The sequence below is a fragment of the Sinocyclocheilus rhinocerous genome, unplaced genomic scaffold (assembly GCF_001515625.1).
Source record: "Sinocyclocheilus rhinocerous isolate Xijiao unplaced genomic scaffold, SAMN03320098_v1.1 scaffold17, whole genome shotgun sequence".
In the NCBI taxonomy this organism is placed as follows: domain Eukaryota; kingdom Metazoa; phylum Chordata; class Actinopteri; order Cypriniformes; family Cyprinidae; genus Sinocyclocheilus; species Sinocyclocheilus rhinocerous.
This window is the reverse complement of record NW_015634017.1, coordinates 284,458-306,015: the sequence shown is the minus strand read 5'-3', so window position 1 is coordinate 306,015 and position 21,558 is coordinate 284,458. Positions and strand designations below refer to the sequence as shown.

At 37.7% G+C, this 21,558-nt stretch overlaps 1 pseudogene; it reads right to left on the bottom strand.

Moving 5' to 3' along the window:
* Positions 1–12,766, bottom strand: part of LOC107745093 (probable phospholipid-transporting ATPase VB) — a 37,396-nt pseudogene extending 24,630 nt beyond the window's left edge.
* Between the last annotated feature and the right edge of the window lie 8,792 nt (positions 12,767–21,558).

Genomic DNA, 21,558 nt, shown 5'->3' with positions numbered 1-21,558 from the left:
AAATTTACTGACCCCAAACTTTTGAACTGTAGTGTATATTGTTAGAAAAGATTTCTATTTTAAATAAATGCTCTTTTTTTTACTTTTTATTCATCAAAGAATCCTGAAAAAAAGTATCACAGGTTCCAAAAAAATATGAAGCAGCAACATTTTCCAGCACTGATATTAAATCAGCATATTAGAATGATTTCTGAAGATCATGTGACACTTTATACTGGAGTAATGATGCTGAAAATTCAGCTTTGATCACAGCAATAAATAGATTTTAATGTATATTAAAATAGAAAAACGTTATTTTACATCATAATAATATTTCACAATATTACATTTTTTCCTGTATTTTTGATCTAATAAATGCAGCCTTGATGAGCATAAGAAACTCCTGTAAAAAACATTAAAAATCGTTCTGATCCCAACATTTTGAACGCTAGTGTATATATATAAAAACGTGATCTCCAGGTTTTTAACCATGCACAACCTGCTTAAAATGCAAATTTTGTGTCATGCATATTCAATAAATCTAGATGAGTTTGCATCTTCTGGTATATATTAAAATAGAAAAACGTTATTTTACATCATAATAATATTTCACAATATTACATTTTTTCCTGTATTTTTGATCTAATAAATGCAGCCTTGATGAGCATAAGAAACTCCTGTAAAAAACATTAAAAATCGTTCTGATCCCAACATTTTGAACGCTAGTGTATATATATAAAAACTTGATCTCCAGGTTTTTAACCATGCACAACCTGCTTAAAATGCTAATTTTGTGTCATGCATATTCAATAAATCTAGATGAGTTTGCATCTTCTGGTATGTCTCAATGTCAGCTGTCAGTGAAGAATCCTGCAGTCACAATGTGAGCGTCATGTATTCTGCTCAACACACACACCTGGGTTGGGTGCTTCTTTACTGATGCACGGCTCTTCAGCGTCACACCTCACACACAAAGCCTGATGTACAACAGAGGAGCGGTTTTAAACACAACTTCAGGGTGGAGCTCTCGTCTTCTCCTAAAATAGCTGTGAAGTTACACAGAAGCATTTTGACATCTCATTTAATATTTAGGCAAGCAGTGAAGTCTGGGTGAATCTCACAAAAACATTCCCAGGTCATATTTCACCACAAAAACAAAAGAATAAACTAAGAAATTAAGAAAAAGAAGCCTTTAAGAACATTAAGATTTGAATTATAACATTATTATTATTTTCATAACTAACACTTTACAGGTTCCATTTGTTAGCATTAGTTAACCACGTTAGTTAACATGAACTAACAATGAAAAATACTTCTAAAGCATTTTTTAAATCTTAATTAATGGTCATTTCAATATTTACTAATACATCATTAAAATCAAAAGTTGTATCTGTTCATATTATTTAATGGACCTGAGCTAAGATGAACTAACAATGAACTGTTGTATTTTTAATAACTCAACAAAGATGAATAAATACTGCAACAAACATACTGCTCATTGCTAGTTAATGCATTAACCAATGTTAACTAATGGAAACTTATTGTAAAGTCTTATGGAATTAAGTACAAATAAGGACATTAGATTCCTGTTAATGCACTGTAGTATTTTTTTTTTACTGTATTATAAAAAAGTATTAGATCTTTTCACATTAGAGTAAAAAAATAAATATTTTTTTATCATGAAATTATATTTATAACAATTGAACACAATCAAGGGCATTAGATTATTAGTATTTTTTTTTAAGTATTATAAAAACTTTTTTTCACATTACAGTAATATGAGATTTTTTTAGTGAAATTATTTAATAACAATTAAGGAGATTAGATTCCTATTAATGCAATATAGTATTATTTTTTACTGTATTACAAAAACTACATTTTCACCACAGGATTTTTTTGCATTACAATAAGCATTGGCAGGGAATATATACTTATTTGTCTTGCAAATGTCACAATACATTTTCTCCTTATGAATTTTTTTTTTGTCTTTTGATGTTGACATGACACAACCTGCTGTTGTCAAATTATGATCAAATTTACTATTCAGTCCTGACGGCCGGGCAAAAAATTCCCACTAAACACCCCCTTTTCCTTAATGCAAATTTTAATTTATAACTCCAAAGTGAAGGCAATTAATTAATTGTGATGTTTTTACTAATAAAACGGCTGACAAAAGAATATTAGCTCCCCAAATCAGACAAGACTAATGCTGTTTTGTGCCAAGCAAGCATTTCTCTGAATGAAGTGGCTGATGTCTGTTTCAGATAGTGGTGTCCTCCAGAAGGACTCACTGTTTGCAGTCTGTGATTAGCAAGACGTCTATTTCTGGCGTTTAACTGTCAGTCAAAATGTGTGAGTGTGAAAAAATGATGATGTGTGAGACAAACACCTGCTCTTGAATACTCTATCTTTGAACGAGAGACAACACCTCAGTGCATTTCACTGCAATTTTAACTCGTTGCATCCACACAGCGTCTTTAAAGTGAAAAACTACAGTGCCTAGAGTTAAAATATAATCATTAACAGCATGCAATTTACAATAACAATTCACCATAATCATTCATAATCACCAGTTCTGCTTTCTAACTGTAAGTCCTCATCCGATCACTGCCACTGTCTGGGATCTATGTTTTAAATTCAAGTGTTTCTGGTTTGTATTCACAGTGCATATGTTAACTATGAACGAGTAGGTGCATCCAAATGCTTTCGTGAGCATCTCAAAGCATGCTTTTTCAATCTAATCCACCAATATATCTGCATTCCTTTCAGTTAAATGGCAAGGGATAGACCTCTGAGTTCACATGACAGGCGTCACTGCATACAGTACAGTTAGGACACGTTTGCTCTAGGAGAAGCATGACAAATCATACAGTATGTGGGAAAGGTGCATGCATGTACTGAAGCTTAACCATTTGCAAAAGGTCGGTGTGACTCAACAGGAAAGAAGGCATTAGTTACACTGCATCCTACTCACATTTTTGTGATACAAATGCATGCAATGTCAAACGTCAAAGCTTGTGCATGCTTATCTGAGTCATCCGACCTGGCAACTATCTGTTAAAGTTTGCCATTGTTTGCGGCAGATGTATTTCTTAATGAAAGTTTGGGGGCAGCATGTTCTACCATAAGGAGAGGGATCTATAAATAACTACCTGCCACACTCATGACAATTCTTCCTGCATCCCTCCTCCACACCAACTGCCCCTCTCCTCTCCATGCATATGTCCAGGAGTCTGATTACAGACTGCAAGCCAAAACCTGCCTTTTATTAGGGGTGTTTGCTAAAGCATGCATCACTATTATTGTTGCCAGAGGCGTCATGCACATTCAAACTGCCCTCTGAGATCTTTTTATGCAACTTCCAAAAAACAGAAGATATTTTTACATTTGATAAGTACAGAATAGTTCACCCAAAAATTTAACAGCTTTTCCCCATTCAAAACTATACGAGTGACACGTCTTGGGTATTCTGTAGTCTTTGCAATAATCCACAAGTAATCCACACCACTCCAGTCCATCAGTTAATGACTTGTGAAGCCAAAAGCTGCATGTTTGTAAGAAACAAATCTTTAATATTAAAACATTTTTAACTTTTAACCATCACTTCTGGACAAAATAATGCATAAAAACACTTCCTTCAATTTTGGACATATTTCTCTTCTGATTCAGACGAGGCAACTTTTTAACTGGAGAAAGCAAAATTACAGATAGAGTACTGGTATTTACACAATGGTATTTCACTACAATTTGAAGTTAAAAATGTCTTGATGGATTTGTTTATTACAAACATTTGTCTTCTTAAAATATTAACTGATGGACTGGAGAGGTGTGGATTACTTGTGGATTATTGTGATGTTTTTATCAGCTGTTTGGACTCTCATTCTGACGGCACCCATTCACTGCAGAGCATTCATTGCTGAGACACTGATGCAATGCTACATTTCTCCAAATCTGATGAAGAAACAAACTCATCCTAATCTTGGATGGCCTGAGGATGAGTACATTTAAATTTTCTGGTCAACTATTTCTTTAATAGTCCCCCATAAGGATGTCACATTTTAGGTAAATATGTCATTTTGTGATTTGTGCGGAACCAAGGTATTAAGTGATTTTACAAAAATAAAATCACTATAAAACATTTTACAAAAGGATAATTTGTCAGCAACACAACCAAAGAGATATGTATTATACTGTCTATCAGCTTTTTTATTAGATTTTGTTTTTCTTATAATTAAAAAGTATTTGTGTCTGAAGACACTGCAGTTATTAGTACAGTTTTTTCTTTTATAAATAATAATAGTTATTTTTATTAGGGTTTTTCCCCCATAAAACACAAGCAGTGTTTTTAAAAAATAAATTCCAGAAATGAAAACGCAGGGCGATCACTCAAAGTAAAGTTCAGTTCAGTCAGTCGAGTTCGATTTTGCTTGGCTTAATCAATTATAAAAATGTACTTTATATATAGGATTTCCAGTCCCTATGCATACCACTGACATCACAACTCACAGTCTTAGGAAAACGTGCTAGAATTGTCAATAAAACATTTTACAAAAGGATCATTTGTCAGCAACACAACCAAAGAGATATGTATTATACTGTCTATCAGCTTTTTTATTAGATTTTGTTTTTCTTATAATTAAAAAGTATTTGTGTCTGAAGACACTGCAGTTATTAGTACAGTTTTTTCTTTTATAAATAATAATAGTTATTTTTATTAGGGTTCCCCCCCCATAAAACACAAGCAGTGTTTTTAAAAAATAAATTCCAGAAATGAAAACGCAGGGCGATCACTCAAAGTAAAGTTCAGTTCAGTCAGTCGAGTTCGATTTTGCTTGGCTTAATCAATTATAAAAATGTATTTTATATATAGGATTTCCAATCCCTATGCATACCACAAAATGACATCACAACTCACAGTCTTAGGAAAACGTGCTAGAATTGTCATTATTGACCCCTCAAAAAACAAACAAAAAAAAACTAGGTGCATGACGCATAGTATGAGGGGTTTGAACAAACCACAACTCTTAGTGTTACACTTCATTAAATAATTCATCTCATATCTAGACAGCAATTACAGTACCTAGTAACATCCAAGCAACCACCCAGAACACCTTAGCATCCTGGCAGTGTGTATTGCATGAGTGAGCACAACTCTTCAGAAAGTGTAGAAGTCCTGTCTACTAAATGAACATGAGGACTTAGCTACTTATTTCCTTGAATATTGCACAGCTGTAAAAATTCTCAGCAGGAGTGAATTAAACAGCCAAGATGGAATAAGCATCACTTTGTCTGCCCTGAGCTGTTTTAAATGAAAGGGGGTTCGACTATGTGTGCGAACAATATTATAAAACTCTCTCCCTTTGGGGTAGAATAGTAACTAATCAATCATTACCGCTGGAGGAAAGCACCACAGTTCATTCAAGTACAGTATGGGAGGAAACGTGCACATTACAAGCATTAGCAGCACTGTACAGCGTAAAACCGTGTGAAGTATTAGATTAGCGTAATGATTTTGTTGCTTTCAGACAGAAGGTCCCCTTGTGGAGCCAGTGGAACGAGGGATTATCTGACTGCTGGGAACTGTTTGAAATTGAATTGTTTATTTACTGGTATGAAAATCCAGCATGATAAAGCAATGTCATAAAGAGAAAACAGGCCTTACAAAGAAACTGAATAAAAACATCGCTACTGCTTGTCGTGCGTCATCGGGCATAAGCACAACAGATGTTGCCTGTACATTTATTCTCATGAATATTCTCTTGCTAGACTAAACACATATTACTCATGAGACGTGGCGTATTTAAGGAACATCACATGATTGCACAAATTATATTGCTTTTATAGTACAACAGTTCAATATACAAGTAGTTTATATTGAACTGCATACGTTTTAGACACTATATTATCACTTTGTTTTTGCCTGGCAAATGAAAATGCTTTGAAATGAAGCCATAGCAGAATCAACTGTTGCTGTGAGCAACACACAGTAGTGGTGTTTTGATCCTGAATGCATCAGCAAACTGGTTAAGTAAATTATTCAATGACTAACTCGTATGTATCAGTTTTTGAACGTATCTTTTAAATGAAAGATTTCGTGAATCACTCATAAAGACTTATTTGTAGTACAAAAAGTTTTTACAATGTACTGCAGTTATTGTTCTAGTTACAGTCTACCTATAATAATGGGAGAAACTGAGATTTATGAACCAATTGCTTTGCAAAATCATTTGACGTGTTCGAAACACGTTGTTAAAACCTGCTGGTCAAACTGGTGTAAATGCAGTTAAAACTTAAATGTTGCACACATTTTTCAAAACCACAAATGTTTTCAAAAAAAAGTTTAATCTATTAAATGTAATCGAATCATCAAATACCATTAAATATGAAGCATCTGTATAATATTCTTTTAATCATTTGTTAATTCAAATAATATGAACTCTGGTTTAAAACAAAAGTATTGCAAAGGTTTAGTAGCTTCAAAAACTATAAAGCAGTACTTCGAAAGCACCCATCACTATCTATAATGGCTAATTAATTAAATATTTTGCACGTTCAGATGTAATAGCTTACTTCCACATTGAAAAATAAGGTTAATAATTCCAAATGACACAGAATGTTCAACAGCTGGAAGAAACTGCTATCCAAGAGTTCCTGTACCCTCATACAGCATTAACACAATCATGCCATCTAAACGTTTACACTGGTTGATCTGATCACAGATAGAGTTGCAGGAATGAGGAATTGTCTCCTTTCTAACTGAACGGTGCTGCGCTAACAACCTTGAGCTGAAACGAAAGAACTTACATCATCAAAAAAGCTCACCAAAGGCTCTTCTTCCTATGACAGCTCAAAAAGTTTTGCCGTATCAAAGAACGAACGGCTTTAGTTCTATAGAGCAGCGATAGAAAGCGTATTAACTTTTTCAATCACACTGTGGAATGGCAACTCCACAGATCAGCAGAGGAAGTTGGAGGACAGTATTGTGCTCCCTGCCTCGAAAAGCATTGACTACCATCTCAAAGCAAGCAGTGAAGGCCTGACATTTCAGGATTCTACAAACAGTAATACCTTCCACAACATCACTTACTGTAAGAACATCCAAAATCTTCATTCCTCCACTCACACTGTAAAAAGTAGTATACTTAGTTGCTGAGCTACTTATTCTTAATTTAAACCATACTAGTTTTGTTTAGTATAAATTGTGCATTTAGGTTGATTTACTGATGTTAGATAATGTTTTTGATGTGAACAGAACAGCTTATTTAGATATGACCATTTTTAGGTTACCATTTCAGGGCACATTTCTTGACAAGTATTTTGTGTGCACCAAAGGAATAGTTCCTTTAAAAAAAAAAAAAAAATTGATGAGTTTGTTTCTTCATCAGATTTGGAGAAATCGCATTCCATCGCTTGCTCACCATTGGCTCCTCTGCAGTGAATGGGTGCCATCAGAATGAGAGTCCAGAAGCCAGAAGAGATGGTTTAAAGTTAAAATGCCCCGATGATGGATTTGTTCCTTGCAAACACGGAGCTGTTGGCTTCTCAAAATGTTAACTGATGGACTGGAGTGGTGTGGATTGCTTGTGGATTATTGTGATGTTTTTTATCAGACTCTCATTCTGACGGCACCCATTTACTGCAGAGCATCCATTGGTGAGCAAGTGATGGAATGACACATTTCTCCAAATCTGATGAAGAAACAAACTCATCTACATGGATTTCTCAAAGGTGAGTGATTTATTTTTATTTTGGGGAACTATTCCTTCAGTGCACACAAAATAAATAGATTCCAGAAATATGCATTGAAATGGTAACCTAAAAATTGTAATATCTAAATAAACTGGTTTTGTTCAAGTCAGTGATGCCATATAAGAACCATTTTGGGTTCTAAATAAACAAACAAACAAACAACTTTCAGTGGTCAGTTCTTAAAAGAAACATTTCTATTTAGTGTGAAGAACATTTTAATAATCTGAAGAACCTTTTAGAAAGAACTGGTTCTGCAATGGAAAGATTCCATGTTAAAGGTTCTTCATCAAAGTCAATAACAAACCTTTATTTTTAAGAATTGACCTGCATCTCACAATTTATATTTAAGCCACAAAGCGCTCCAGTCCATCCACTATTAATGCCACTCCACAAGGCATTACATTTTAATAAAAGATTATAAAGACAAAGCATGTATTTTCTTTGGAATAACATGCATTCATATACAACAAGACCAGAAACAAGTATAAAGAAAGCTAATAAATAAGGTCAATAATTAAATGCATTCATTCACATTTCATGTTGACATTATGCCTGCCACGTCTGAATAAATATAACCCAGCTGTCCAAAACTGAAACGTGCTTAAAACAACAGCAAACACACACTGTGAATAATAGAAATGGCAAAAGAGGCAGCTTTTCTAACAGCCCCTCTGGGCACGACAGGCATGTCAGGACAGCAGCAGGCTTGAGTTTCGGACTGACCCGAGTCTGTCCCGCTCCTGTGCCACCTGGGCTCGCCGTATGGAAACACTCCGGGAATCACAAAATGGAGCAGCGGCTTAGCTCAAAATAAAACGAAAGAGACTAAGTAACCATGGCAATAAGTGATGGATTTGGAATCTCTTTTGGAAGTAAAAATATATCTCAGGGTGTACCTGTGACTGCTGCGAAATCTCTCTCTCTCTCTCTCTCTAACCCCTAGTCTCTCAGTCCTTCCACCTCTCAAGTGTGGTGAATTACTCATTTTTTTCCCACCAGCTATTCCGTCATTTTAAAATAGATCTAAACGATGCCTTCTCTGTCTTCCCCACTGATGCAACACGATGATGAGGATCTCGTCAAAATGCACACAATGCGTCGGACGCAAGACATTGTGCAGCTCTTCAAAAAGAAGGAAAAAAATCTCCCACACAAGTTTTATTTCTAGGTCAAAAATTCCCATGGGGTTTCGAAACACAGATGAAGTGAAACGCAAATTCAAGCGAGCCTGAGCCACGACAGAGCTCACAGAAAGAGATGGAGGAGAGAGCGAGGGATGTAGAGAGGCAAGAACGAGTGCAGAGAGCAAGAGGCATTTGACTTAGTCACTGTATAAGCACCAGCAATTTTATTTATTTGATATACCTTATATTAAAACCTACACACATTTTCCAGCATAATACACTTAATAGAGGCGTTCAGTACAGACAGATAAAGGATTTATGGGCTGCTTCATTGATCTGCACTACAGCGTTTAATAATTGTTATTTTAGCCTATGTAAATACATCCCAGACACATTTTTCTATGATATGATATAGTGATAAAGATGATAGTGAAACGATTGTCAACTTTTTAAAATGTGTCCAATGTTCTATTCTCTTATTTTTGGATGAGATTTTATGAATGTGTTGTGCAAACAAACCCTGTTTATTAGCATTTAGCATTCATTTTTAGTGTCTTAGCATATGCCATATTTTTGTTATTTCAATTCAAAGCATAAAACTGCTGCTTTTCAGTGATTCAGAATTGATCCAATGGTTGATGGTTGATCTGATGATTTTAGCCGTACAAAACCTGTCTGTTATGCTGTTCGATATCGCTGGTATTGGTTATAATATTATGTAACTTATTATTGTAATCATAAACACTAAACCATTGTTATTTTTTCTAGTTATTTATATACGGTATAGCAGCTAATGAATCAGAAGTTTCACATTCACAGAAAATAGCTTACTTCCACATTGAAAAAAGTGGATTTTTTTGTGTTTAAGTAATCAGTCACATTAAACCAGTGGTTCTTAATAAGAAAAAGGATTTAAATTAATTATTAATAATTATAAATTATTATTAATTATCACACTTTAATTATTAATCACAATAAACCAGTGGTTCTCGATGGGATTAAAAAAAAAGTATAAGTTATTTAAAATTATATATAAGAATTGTATATAATTATATTTTTAAAAATTGCCAAATTAAAATTTTAAATCTAAATTAAATTAACACCTAAATTAAAATTCTAAAAAATACAAAATTACGATGTAAACAGAAATCGTATTTCTTTTTTATCTTCCCTGAATAATAATTGATTTAATTGAAGAACGTGCAGTACAATACAGATCATAACTTCTGGAATAACTCAATGAAAATAGTTCTAGTTATTATTTATTTTCCAGTTTTCCATGTGAGCGTCTGAAGCTATCTTCTTAACGAAAATATTAAATTAATTAACCACATTTAAAAAAAAGTTTTAAAACAAGCGGATTTAATATAATTAAGTGAAAAAGAAGCGAAGCCCCCCAGAACATGTTTTTGATAGCCAATTTTCCCCGGAACGTGATTGGGAGGGTTTTATTACGCAGACCTGGCAACCCTGCAGAGGGCCTTTGAGTCAAAAAGGATGAGAACCACTGCACTAAACCAACATGTTAAATTGACAATATATTTTATATGTGTCCCTGGAGCACAAAAGCAGTGTTAAGTCGCTGGGGTATATTTGTAGCTGATGCAACACGATGATGAGGATCTCGTCAAAATGCACACAATGCGTCGGACGCAAGACATTGTGCAGCTCTTCAAAAAGAAGGAAAAAAATCTCCCACACAAGTTTTATTTCTAGGTCAAAAATTCCCATGGGGTTTCGAAACACAGATGAAGTGAAACGCAAATTCAAGCGAGCCTGAGCCACGACAGAGCTCACAGAAAGAGATGGAGGAGAGAGCGAGGGATGTAGAGAGGCAAGAACGAGTGCAGAGAGCAAGAGGCATTTGACTTAGTCACTGTATAAGCACCAGCAATTTTATTTATTTGATATACCTTATATTAAAACCTACACACATTTTCCAGCATAATACACTTAATAGAGGCGTTCAGTACAGACAGATAAAGGATTTATGGGCTGCTTCATTGATCTGCACTACAGCGTTTAATAATTGTTATTTTAGCCTATGTAAATACATCCCAGACACATTTTTCTATGATATGATATAGTGATAAAGATGATAGTGAAACGATTGTCAACTTTTTAAAATGTGTCCAATGTTCTATTCTCTTATTTTTGGATGAGATTTTATGAATGTGTTGTGCAAACAAACCCTGTTTATTAGCATTTAGCATTCATTTTTAGTGTCTTAGCATATGCCATATTTTTGTTATTTCAATTCAAAGCATAAAACTGCTGCTTTTCAGTGATTCAGAATTGATCCAATGGTTGATGGTTGATCTGATGCTTTTAGCCGTACAAAACCTGTCTGTTATGCTGTTCGATATCGCTGGTATTGGTTATAATATTATGTAACTTATTATTGTAATCATAAACACTAAACCATTGTTATTTTTTCTAGTTATTTATATACGGTATAGCAGCTAATGAATCAGAAGTTTCACATTCACAGAAAATAGCTTACTTCCACATTGAAAAAAGTGGATTTTTTTGTGTTTAAGTAATCAGTCACATTAAACCAGTGGTTCTTAATAAGAAAAAGGATTTAAATTAATTATTAATAATTATAAATTATTATTAATTATCACACTTTAATTATTAATCACAATAAACCAGTGGTTCTCGATGGGATTAAAAAAAAAGTATAAGTTATTTAAAATTATATATAAGAATTGTATATAATTATATTTTTAAAAATTGCCAAATTAAAATTTTAAATCTAAATTAAATTAACACCTAAATTAAAATTCTAAAAAATACAAAATTACGATGTAAACAGAAATCGTATTTCTTTTTTATCTTCCCTGAATAATAATTGATTTAATTGAAGAACGTGCAGTACAATACAGATCATAACTTCTGGAATAACTCAATGAAAATAGTTCTAGTTATTATTTATTTTCCAGTTTTCCATGTGAGCGTCTGAAGCTATCTTCTTAACGAAAATATTAAATTAATTAACCACATTTAAAAAAAAGTTTTAAAACAAGCGGATTTAATATAATTAAGTGAAAAAGAAGCGAAGCCCCCCAGAACATGTTTTTGATAGCCAATTTTCCCCGGAACGTGATTGGGAGGGTTTTATTACGCAGACCTGGCAACCCTGCAGAGGGCCTTTGAGTCAAAAAGGATGAGAACCACTGCACTAAACCAACATGTTAAATTGACAATATATTTTATATGTGTCCCTGGAGCACAAAAGCAGTGTTAAGTCGCTGGGGTATATTTGTAGCAATAGCCAACAATACATTGTATGGGTCAAAATTATCCATTTTTCTTTAATGCCAAAAAATCATTAGGATATTAAGTAAAGATCATGTTCCATGAATATATTTTGTAAATTTCCTACCATAAATATATCAAAACTTAATTTTTGATTAGTAATATGCATTGCTAAGAACTTCATTTGGACAACTTTAAAGATGATTTTCTCAATATTTTGATTTTTTTTTTTGCACCCTCAGATTCCAGATTTTCAAATAGTTGTATCTCAGCCAAATATTGTTCTATCTAGTCTGGTACCTCCGGAAGTCCTCCCAACCATCTTTAACAGCGGTCAGTGCCAGGATGACACAAATGGGAATGAGAGCCACCTCCGGCTGGAGCGCGTTCACCACCGGGACGAAATGCAAGAAGGCCAGGCCCACAAAGTAAATGTTGGCCATACGGTGGAACTGCTCGAATAAGCTCATGGGGATGAAAGACCACAGTCTGTATTTGTTGGTTTTGATGGCATTGCCTCGGCGGCTCGGCTGCTCACGTTTCTTCAGATCTTCGAAGGGTAAGTTGGAGACCATTGTCCTGACGGGTCTGTCTGCGCCTTGGTGCCTCGTCCAGCCGTGCCTAAGAAGGGTCAGAGGGTTTGTCCAGGTCATGACATCCCAGCTAAAACAAACCTCCCCTGCATGAGCTTTAATAGAAATCCTAAGGGTCCTCTAAGAAACCGAAATTTATAAGAAGCTGCCCTGCATACCTCTCACATCACCTGTACGAGTGAGGCTAAAGAAGTACAGAGAAAAAGAAAGAGAGAGAAGAAGTGGGTTGAATCTACTTCTGACCGCTCTCTGTGAGAACAAACACCTGTCTGAGGTGAAGGTGTGCTGTCAGAGCACTGCATGCCAAAGAACCAAAGATTCAAAAACACAAACACACCACACTGACCCAATTACATTAAACAAAGCTCTGAGCAGAAACAACACTCAAGCTAGCAACCAAAAGCCTGGGCACACTTGACTGAATATGCTTTCATTAAAACACTTTGTTATTAAAAAGTAAGGGGAAAAAACACAACATTTTGTTCTGAAGGCTGGAAATTACTGTGTATTTCTTGATTACACTCTCAGAAAAAAGGTACAAAAGCTGTGACAAGGCCTACACTTTTTTTTTTTTTTACCCCTAAAGGGTGAATTAGTACCATAAAGGTAGATATTAGAACCTAAATTTGTACATTTTAATACCTTTTGATAGCCCTAGTGACAGCTTTTGTACTGATTGGTACAACAAGCTATGTATTTCTTTTGAAAACAATCACCTTTATTAATTAATTATTTAATTGATGAATTGAAGCAGAAAGTAAAGGAAACGCAAAAAGAAAATCCTTGTTCATGTGAATTATTTCAGTATTTCAGTTTCAAAAGTATCCCAGGGTGCACCTCATTATGTTGGATGAAAAAATAAGTGTGCAGTGTATTATACACACACACACACACACACACACACACAACTTTCATTGTTGAAATTTAAAATTTTTGGCCTGGTTAATTTCAAAGAACATCCTCAACTGAACATCCTCAATGTGGTTGTGTTTTGTTAAAAAAAAAAAGTTTTCATATATGTAGATTTGGGTTAGTCAGCAGCAATTATAAATTGCTTTATATAAACAGAGTAGAAGTCTAGACTATAGGTGTGTTCACACCAACACAAATGTTTGTCACAAAAATTCAGTTTAGTTTTCACTGACAATTTTTCTGTTCAATTCAATGTGCAAAAAACTGCAGACAGGCTGAATGAAAATGCAGAAATACCCCGGTTACGCACACACACACACACACACACACAGACACACACACACACACACACACATATAGTTTTGGCTTGTTTAGAATTTTTGATCATAATTCCCATAATTTCATTTCCTTGTTTAATGACTTTACTAGTATTAGTCAGTCTGTGATTATATGAGTAGCATTCAGAAGTTCATAAAGGAACAAACATCATAAACAAGAGTGGAGATGCTTTCGTTAGGTGGCAGGAATCTGCATGTGCCCATGTAATGCAGACAAACTTGTTTGCAGGCTGACGTCACTATTTCCTGCAGTATCATAAAGAACAATGTGTCATTTTTCCTGAAACGAGAACAACAATTAAAATCCTGTCTATCACCTCCACTCAGCCTATACTAATTATATATTACAAGTGCAAAATTGATAAGGTTCGTCGAGTCTTGGTTGATGACCCAAGTCAAAAGAGATATTCTGGTCAGTATAAGGTCAATTCAATGCAAGTCTACTAGATTTTTGGATTTATTTACTAGTTAAAACTGAAAGTTAAATCATGTGGAAAGGAAAAGTGGTAACACTTTACAATAAGTTTCCATGTAACTGCATTAGTTAACATTACAGTTTTTTTCGATTGCTAAATGACAGTGGGCACAAAAATAAATCATGTGAAAGAATGTCACTCTTTTCTTTGAAGAAAATATTACTTTGTATGAAGTCACTGAAATTGTTCAAACTGTAAAGATGAAAAGTTTGTATTTTCTGTATTGGTGTTTGATGCTAGTGTTTTTACTCTCAGTGTGTTCTGAGTGACAGTGTGTGTTATCTCAGTGAGGGTTGTGCATAGTGTTTGGCTGCACTGAGCCTGTTTTGAGCCATGTGTTAAGAGTTGTGTTGCTTGGAATGAGTTTTGCAGGTGATGTGAACTGTTTAGCTCAGGTGACTGTTGGTAGTGCAGACTGTAGTTAGAGTTTTGCACATGTAGCTCCAGTTGTGCCCACTGTCATTTAGCAATCGAAAAAAACTGTAACTATCAATGAAAAATAAGCATTTATTAATCTTAATGTTTCACAAAGGAAAAGTGGTAACACTTTACAATAAGTTTCCATGTAACTGCAGTAGTTAACATTAACTATCAATGAAAAATAAGCATTTATTAATCTTAATGTTTCATCATTTCAAATGATTATCATTATTAAAATCAATCAAAACTTGTATGTTAATATTTTATTTAATGGACTTGAGCTAACTTGAACTAACAATGAATAGTTGTATTTCTATTAAATAACATTACCGGAGATAAAAAATAAAAAAATAAAAAATAGCCTAACAAATAACAATAAGACAATGTAATAATAAAACAAACAAACAAAAAAGTACAGAATGTACTTCTCATTGGTAGATAATGGATTATTACCAATAACTAATGGGTCCTAATAAAGTGAAAGGTCAAACTATTTAAAATACAGTAAATTAAGCTACAAACTCATCATCATAATGCACAATGTTTCTGGCGTGTTTGATTCTGGCATTGGTGGGGACATAACAGCAGACAACAGACATTTAATTGTTTGATAAAAATTATTGCAAGGACAATTTAGTAGTGGCTGGATTTTGGTAGGATCATGCCATAGCGTCTCTACTAAATTCGACAGCCTTGAAAATATTAACAGCACACCAATTTAAAGTACCAGTCTGTGGCGCAAATGTATGGGACATTTTTTTGATGTATGTTCAATTAGGAGCAGGAGAGATGTTGCCTTATAGTGAGCACCACTTAAAAGTATAGTTCACCCAAAACTGAAAATCTGCTGTTAATTTACTCACCCTCATGCCATCCAAGACGTAGGTGACTTTGTTTTTCAGTAGAAGAATGAAGAAGACTTTTAGCTGGAACCGTGCTCCTTGGTGATTCATTAAAATACAAGTCAGTAGCTATGTTTCCTTCCACCTATTTTTATACGCATTTTGGGATATCGCACAAACGCTGGATGGAAACATCAAGATGCGCATAAATTCTAAAAATGCGCATAAAAAAACGCATGCGCTCAAATAAGTAGGATACATTTATTATCCGGTAAGAAAACATGCGCATAAACTACGACGGAAACACTTTAACTGAATAAATTCCTTAATGCGCATCAAAAAAGACATGACTTTGCGATGGGACAGCATAAAACTGGACCAACCAACAGACCAATCTCATTTCACAGCATCTGAAATGCTAGTTTTGTCATTCTAAAATGCTTGAGCAAAGTCTCGTCAAAGCGCTTCATTATAATTAACTCCTAGAACTGCGTTCCTAAACAGCAGGCTCCGAAAATAAGATAACATGACCGCGTTTGGTCTGCGCGCTCTGCGGCTCGTAATTTAAAACATATCATATACAGTGCCTTCTCCTACTGCAGCAAATTAAATTTTTCTTCATGATATTTAGCAAGTTAATCAGGAAGTGACGATTTTGTTCTCTTCAACTGACTAGATGGAAACGGTGCTTTATTCGCAAATGTTTTATACGATATTCCAATTTTGCGCACAAGTTTAATTCGTAACTTTGGATGGAAACATAGCTAGTGGCTGACTGCCCCTTTTTGAGAATAAAAATAACAATCATATAAAGGACAACAAAATGAATACAAGTGGCTCCTGATGATGTATTGAGCTGTTGTTATAAAGCGAAACGATCGGTCTGTGCAAGAAACTGAACATTCGTTACAACATTATTATTAGGGTGCAATGGGTCGCAGTTGATCAGTGATCCATACAGATCAGGCAACGGTTCGACACGCATGTGATTTGCAGATTAATTCTTAAGTTTAACCATCCTGTATCATTTGCACTTGTTTCGTCTTTCCAGTTTACATGTTCAAGTGATTTTAATGTCTCCGTCTATTGTGGTTACAAAATAAACCCTTATTTCGCACTTACACTTGGATCTTGACTCTTTTCTCCCGTAACAGAACGAACCGACCGTTATATGGATCCAGCGAGTGCGGCAGAACTCAGGGACTTTTTGTCTAAAACAAACATTCCCACGGGGCGGGCTGTCCAGGCCCTGGTGGGTCAGCTGTCTGAGCTTACCACCCAGATCCAGCATCTGAAGGCAGAGACGGCTTCAGGTCAGCAACCAGCCATGCTTCATCCACCGGTTTCGGTGGGCCCGATTGTCCGCACCACTGAACCTCGGCTACCACCTCCAGTGTTTTATTCCGGGGAAACCCAGTTATGTCGTTCTTTTCTGGCCAAATGTTCGCTGTACATTTCCCTCCAACCGTCATCGTTCCCCACTGAGGAGGCTAAAGTGGCGTTTGTGATAACGTTGCTCTCGGGACGAGCGGCTAGCTGGGGAACCACCGTGTGGGAACAGAGACTTCCTTGTTGCTCTTCATTTCAGGCATTCTCCGAGGAGCTACGGAGAGTCTTTGATCAGTGTGGGTGGAATGCAGAGGCACAGTGGGACATGTTTCTGTTTGGACTTTCTGATACGGTTAAAGACGAGATAGATTCGTCGGAGTTACCTACTGGGGTGGACGAACTCATAGCTCTAGCTATTCGGGTGGACACCCGATTGCGGAGGCGGGCTCAACGACAACTCTGAGAACCGCCATTCTCCTCACAGAGTCATTTGCCATCACTCACCAGTAAAGCTGTGTTCTCTCTTCCAGAGCCCGAGCCCATGCAGTTGGGAAGGTCCCGACTCTCGCCACAGGAGAAGCAGAGACGTAAAAGAGAGGGACTGTGCTTATACTGTGGCGCCTAAGACTCATCACTTCGGGTCAACACACTGAGGACATTCACTTTATCCTCACCGACACTCCCACTGCTCCGTTGGTGCTGGGTCATCCCTGGCTGGTTCTCCATAACCCTCGTATTAATTGGGGAGGCAATACTGTCCTGGGCTGGAGCGAATATTGTCATGCTACCTGTTTGTTGTCTGCATGTTCTCCCGTTTTCTGTTCTGTGTTTCAGGAGGATCACTCAGACCTGTCTAACGTGACAGTGCCTTCTCCTACTGCAGCAAATTAAATTTTTCTTCATGATATTTAGCAAGTTAATCAGGAAGTGACGATTTTGTTCTCTTCAACTGACTAGATGGAAACGGTGCTTTATTCGCAAATGTTTTATACGATATTCCAATTTTGCGCACAAGTTTAATTCGTAACTTTGGATGGAAACATAGCTAGTGGTTGACTGCCCCTTTTTGAGAATAAAAATAACAATCATATAAAGGACAACAAAATGAATACAAGTGGCTCCTGATGATGTATTGAGCTGTTGTTATAAAGCGAAACGATCGGTCTGTGCAAGAAACTGAACATTCTTTACAACATTATTATTAGGGTGCAATGGGTCGCAGTTGATCAGTGATCCATACAGATCAGGCAACGGTTCGACACGCATGTGATTTGCAGATTAATTCTTAAGTTTAACCATCCTGTATCATTTGCACTTGTTTCGTCTTTCCAGTTTACATGTTCAAGTGATTTTAAACCATTCAAGCAAAAGAGAACTCGCATGAAGCGCGCACACAGCGGAGATTAACAGAACTGATTTCTCTTTCATGTCTCTTTTTGCTTGAACGGACACATACACACAAAGTAATGTTAAAATATCCATCTCGGCAAGTATTCTCTTAAACACAGTTGGTTATGTCTTAAGTGACCATAAACTGTTGAGATAGTAACCAGATGTGTGTCAGTATATTCTGTTTGTGCATTTGGTCTTAAAGCTACAGCAGCCTATACATTCCTGATGCTGTCACGGTTCATGGGTCCGTGCGGTCCTTTTGCGTCTTGTCATGTGTGTGTGTGTGTTACGTCATTCATTAGTAGTGGCAGCTGGCGCTCTATCAGAGCGTGCCAGCTGCAACTCATTAGCGATGCCTTTATAAGGGCTCTTTGTTCAATGTGTGTTTGTCGGTTCGTTATCTCATGTCCTGTCTCCTTGTCAGTTCTCTGCTTCCAGTTCACGCTCAGCTAGGGTACGGATCTTCAGCCCTCGCCTTGGGTAGGCCAGCGCTGAGTGGAGAATGCTGCTCGGGAGGAGCCCTGATCTTGACCGAGACTCCTGATTGTGATCACATTCTGTCTCCGTCTATTGTGGTTACAAAATAAACCCTTATTTCGCACTTGCACTTGGATCTTGACTCTTTTCTCCCGTAACAGAACGAACCGACCGTTATATGGATCCAGCGAGTGCGGCAGAACTCAGGGACTTTTTGTCTAAAACAAACATTCGCATGGAGCATCAGGAGGATCAGATGATGGCCACGGGGCGTGCCGTCCAGGCCCTGGTTGTTCAGGTGTCTGAGCTTACCACCCAGATCCAGCATCTGAAGGCAGAGACGGCTTCAGGTCAGCAACCAGCCATGCTTCATCCACCGGTTTCGGTGGGCCGATTTTCCGCACCACTGAACCTCGGCTACCACCTCCAGCGTTTTATTGTTCACTCTACATTTCCCTCCAACCATCTTCATTTCCCACTGAAGAGGCTAAAGTGGCGTTTGTCATAACGTTGCTCTCGGGACGAGCGGCTAACTGGGGAACCACCGTGTGGGAGAGGAGACTGCCTTGTTGCTCGTCTTTTCAGGCATTCTCCGAGGAGCTACGGAAGGTTTTTGATCATGCTGCTTCGGGCAGAGAAGCAGCACGACTTCTCGCCGAGTTATGCCAAGGACAGAGCACGGTCACAGACTATTCTATCGAGTTTCGCACATTGGCTGCAGAGTGTGGGTGGAATACTGAGGCACAGTGGGACATGTTTCTGTTTGGACTTTCTGATAAGATTAAGGACGAGATAGATTCATCGGAGTTACCGACCGGGGTGGACGAACTCATAGCTCTAGCCATTCGGGTGGACTCCCGATTACGGAGGCGGGCTCAACGACAACTCCGAGAACCGCCGTTCTCTGCACAGACTCAATTGCCTTCACTCACCAGTCAAACTGTTTTCTCTCTTCCAGAGCCTGAGCCCATGCAGGTGGGAAGGAATTAAGGACGAGATAGATTCGTCGGAGTTACCTACTGGGGTGGACGAACTCATAGCTCTAGCTATTCGGGTGGACACCCGATTGCGGAGGCGGGCTCAACGACAACTCTGAGAACCGCCATTCTCCTCACAGAGTCATTTGCCATCACTCACCAGTAAAGCTGTGTTCTCTCTTCCAGAGCCCGAGCCCATGCAGGTGGGAAGGTCCCGACTCTCACAACAGGAGAAGCAGAGACGTAGGAGAGAGGGATTGTGTTTATACTGTGGCGCCACCGGACACATCGCAGCACAGTGTCCTGTAAAAGACAACGCCCGCCAGTAGGTAGGAGGTTACTGACGGGTGCCATCAAAGGACACAAATCCTCTAGTGTGAGCACTCATCTTTCTGTGAGGCTGGTAATTCGGTCTTTTAATCATGACTGTGAGGCTTTAGTGGACTCTGGAGCAGAGGGGAATTTTTTAGACATTGCTTTCGCTCGGTCCCTTCAGATACCTGTGGTGGAGCTTTCACAGCCCATCTCTATGCTTGCACTCAACGGCCAGGCTTTACCCTCCGTCACTCACGCCACTGCACCATTAAGACTCATCACTTCGGGTCAACACACTGAGGATATTCACTTTCTCCTCACCGACACGCCCACTGCTCCGTTAGTGCTGGGTCATCCCTGGCTGGTTCTCCATAACCCTCATATTAATTGGGGAGGCAATACTGTCCTGGGCTGGAGCGAATATTGTCATGCTACCTGTTTGTTGTCTGCATGTTCTCCCGTTTTCTGTTCTGTGTTTCAGGAGGATCACTCAGACCTGTCTAACGTGCCACGTGAGTACCTTGATCTGAAGGGAGTGTTCAGTAAGTCTCGGGCTGCTTCTCTACCTCCTCATTGTCCCTATGACTGTGCAATAGACTTATTACCAGGTACGTCTCCGCCTAAGGGCAAATTATATTCACTTTCCACGCCGGAGAGGGAGGCCATGGAGAAATATATTTCTGATTCTTTAGCAGCCAAGATCATCCGCTCCTCTTCATCTCCGGCCGGTGCGGGGTTTTTTTTCGTGAAAAAGAAGGACGGCTCTCTTCGTCCCTGTATTGATTATCGGGGCTTAAACGACATCACGGTGAAGAATACTTACCCTTTACCGTTGATGTCGTCGGCTTTCGAGCGTCTGCAGGGGGCGTCATTTTTCACGAAATTAGATCTCCGCAACGCTTATCATTTGGTTCGCATGAGAGAGGGGGATGAATGGAAAACCGCTTTTAATACCCCCAGGGGGCACTTTGAATATCTTGTTCTTCCCTTTGGCCTTTCCAATGCTCCCGCGGTTTTCCAGGCACTCGTTAACGATGTTCTGAGAGATATGCTAGATCAGTTCATTTATGTTTACCTGGATGACATACTGATATTTTCTCGTTCTCTCCAGGAACATGTTCAGCACGTCAGACGAGTGCTTCAGAGGCTGTTAGAGAATGGGCTTTTCGTCAAGGCGGAGAAATGCGTTTTCCATGCACAGTCTGTTCCTTTTTTGGGATACATCATCTCGGCCGAGGGGGTGCGCATGGATTCCGAGAAAGTTCAGGCTGTGGTGAATTGGCCAACCCCAGATTCCCGCAAGGCCCTGCAGAGGTTTCTGGGCTTTGCCAATTTCTACCGGCGTTTTATTCGCAATTTCAGCCAGCTAGCTGC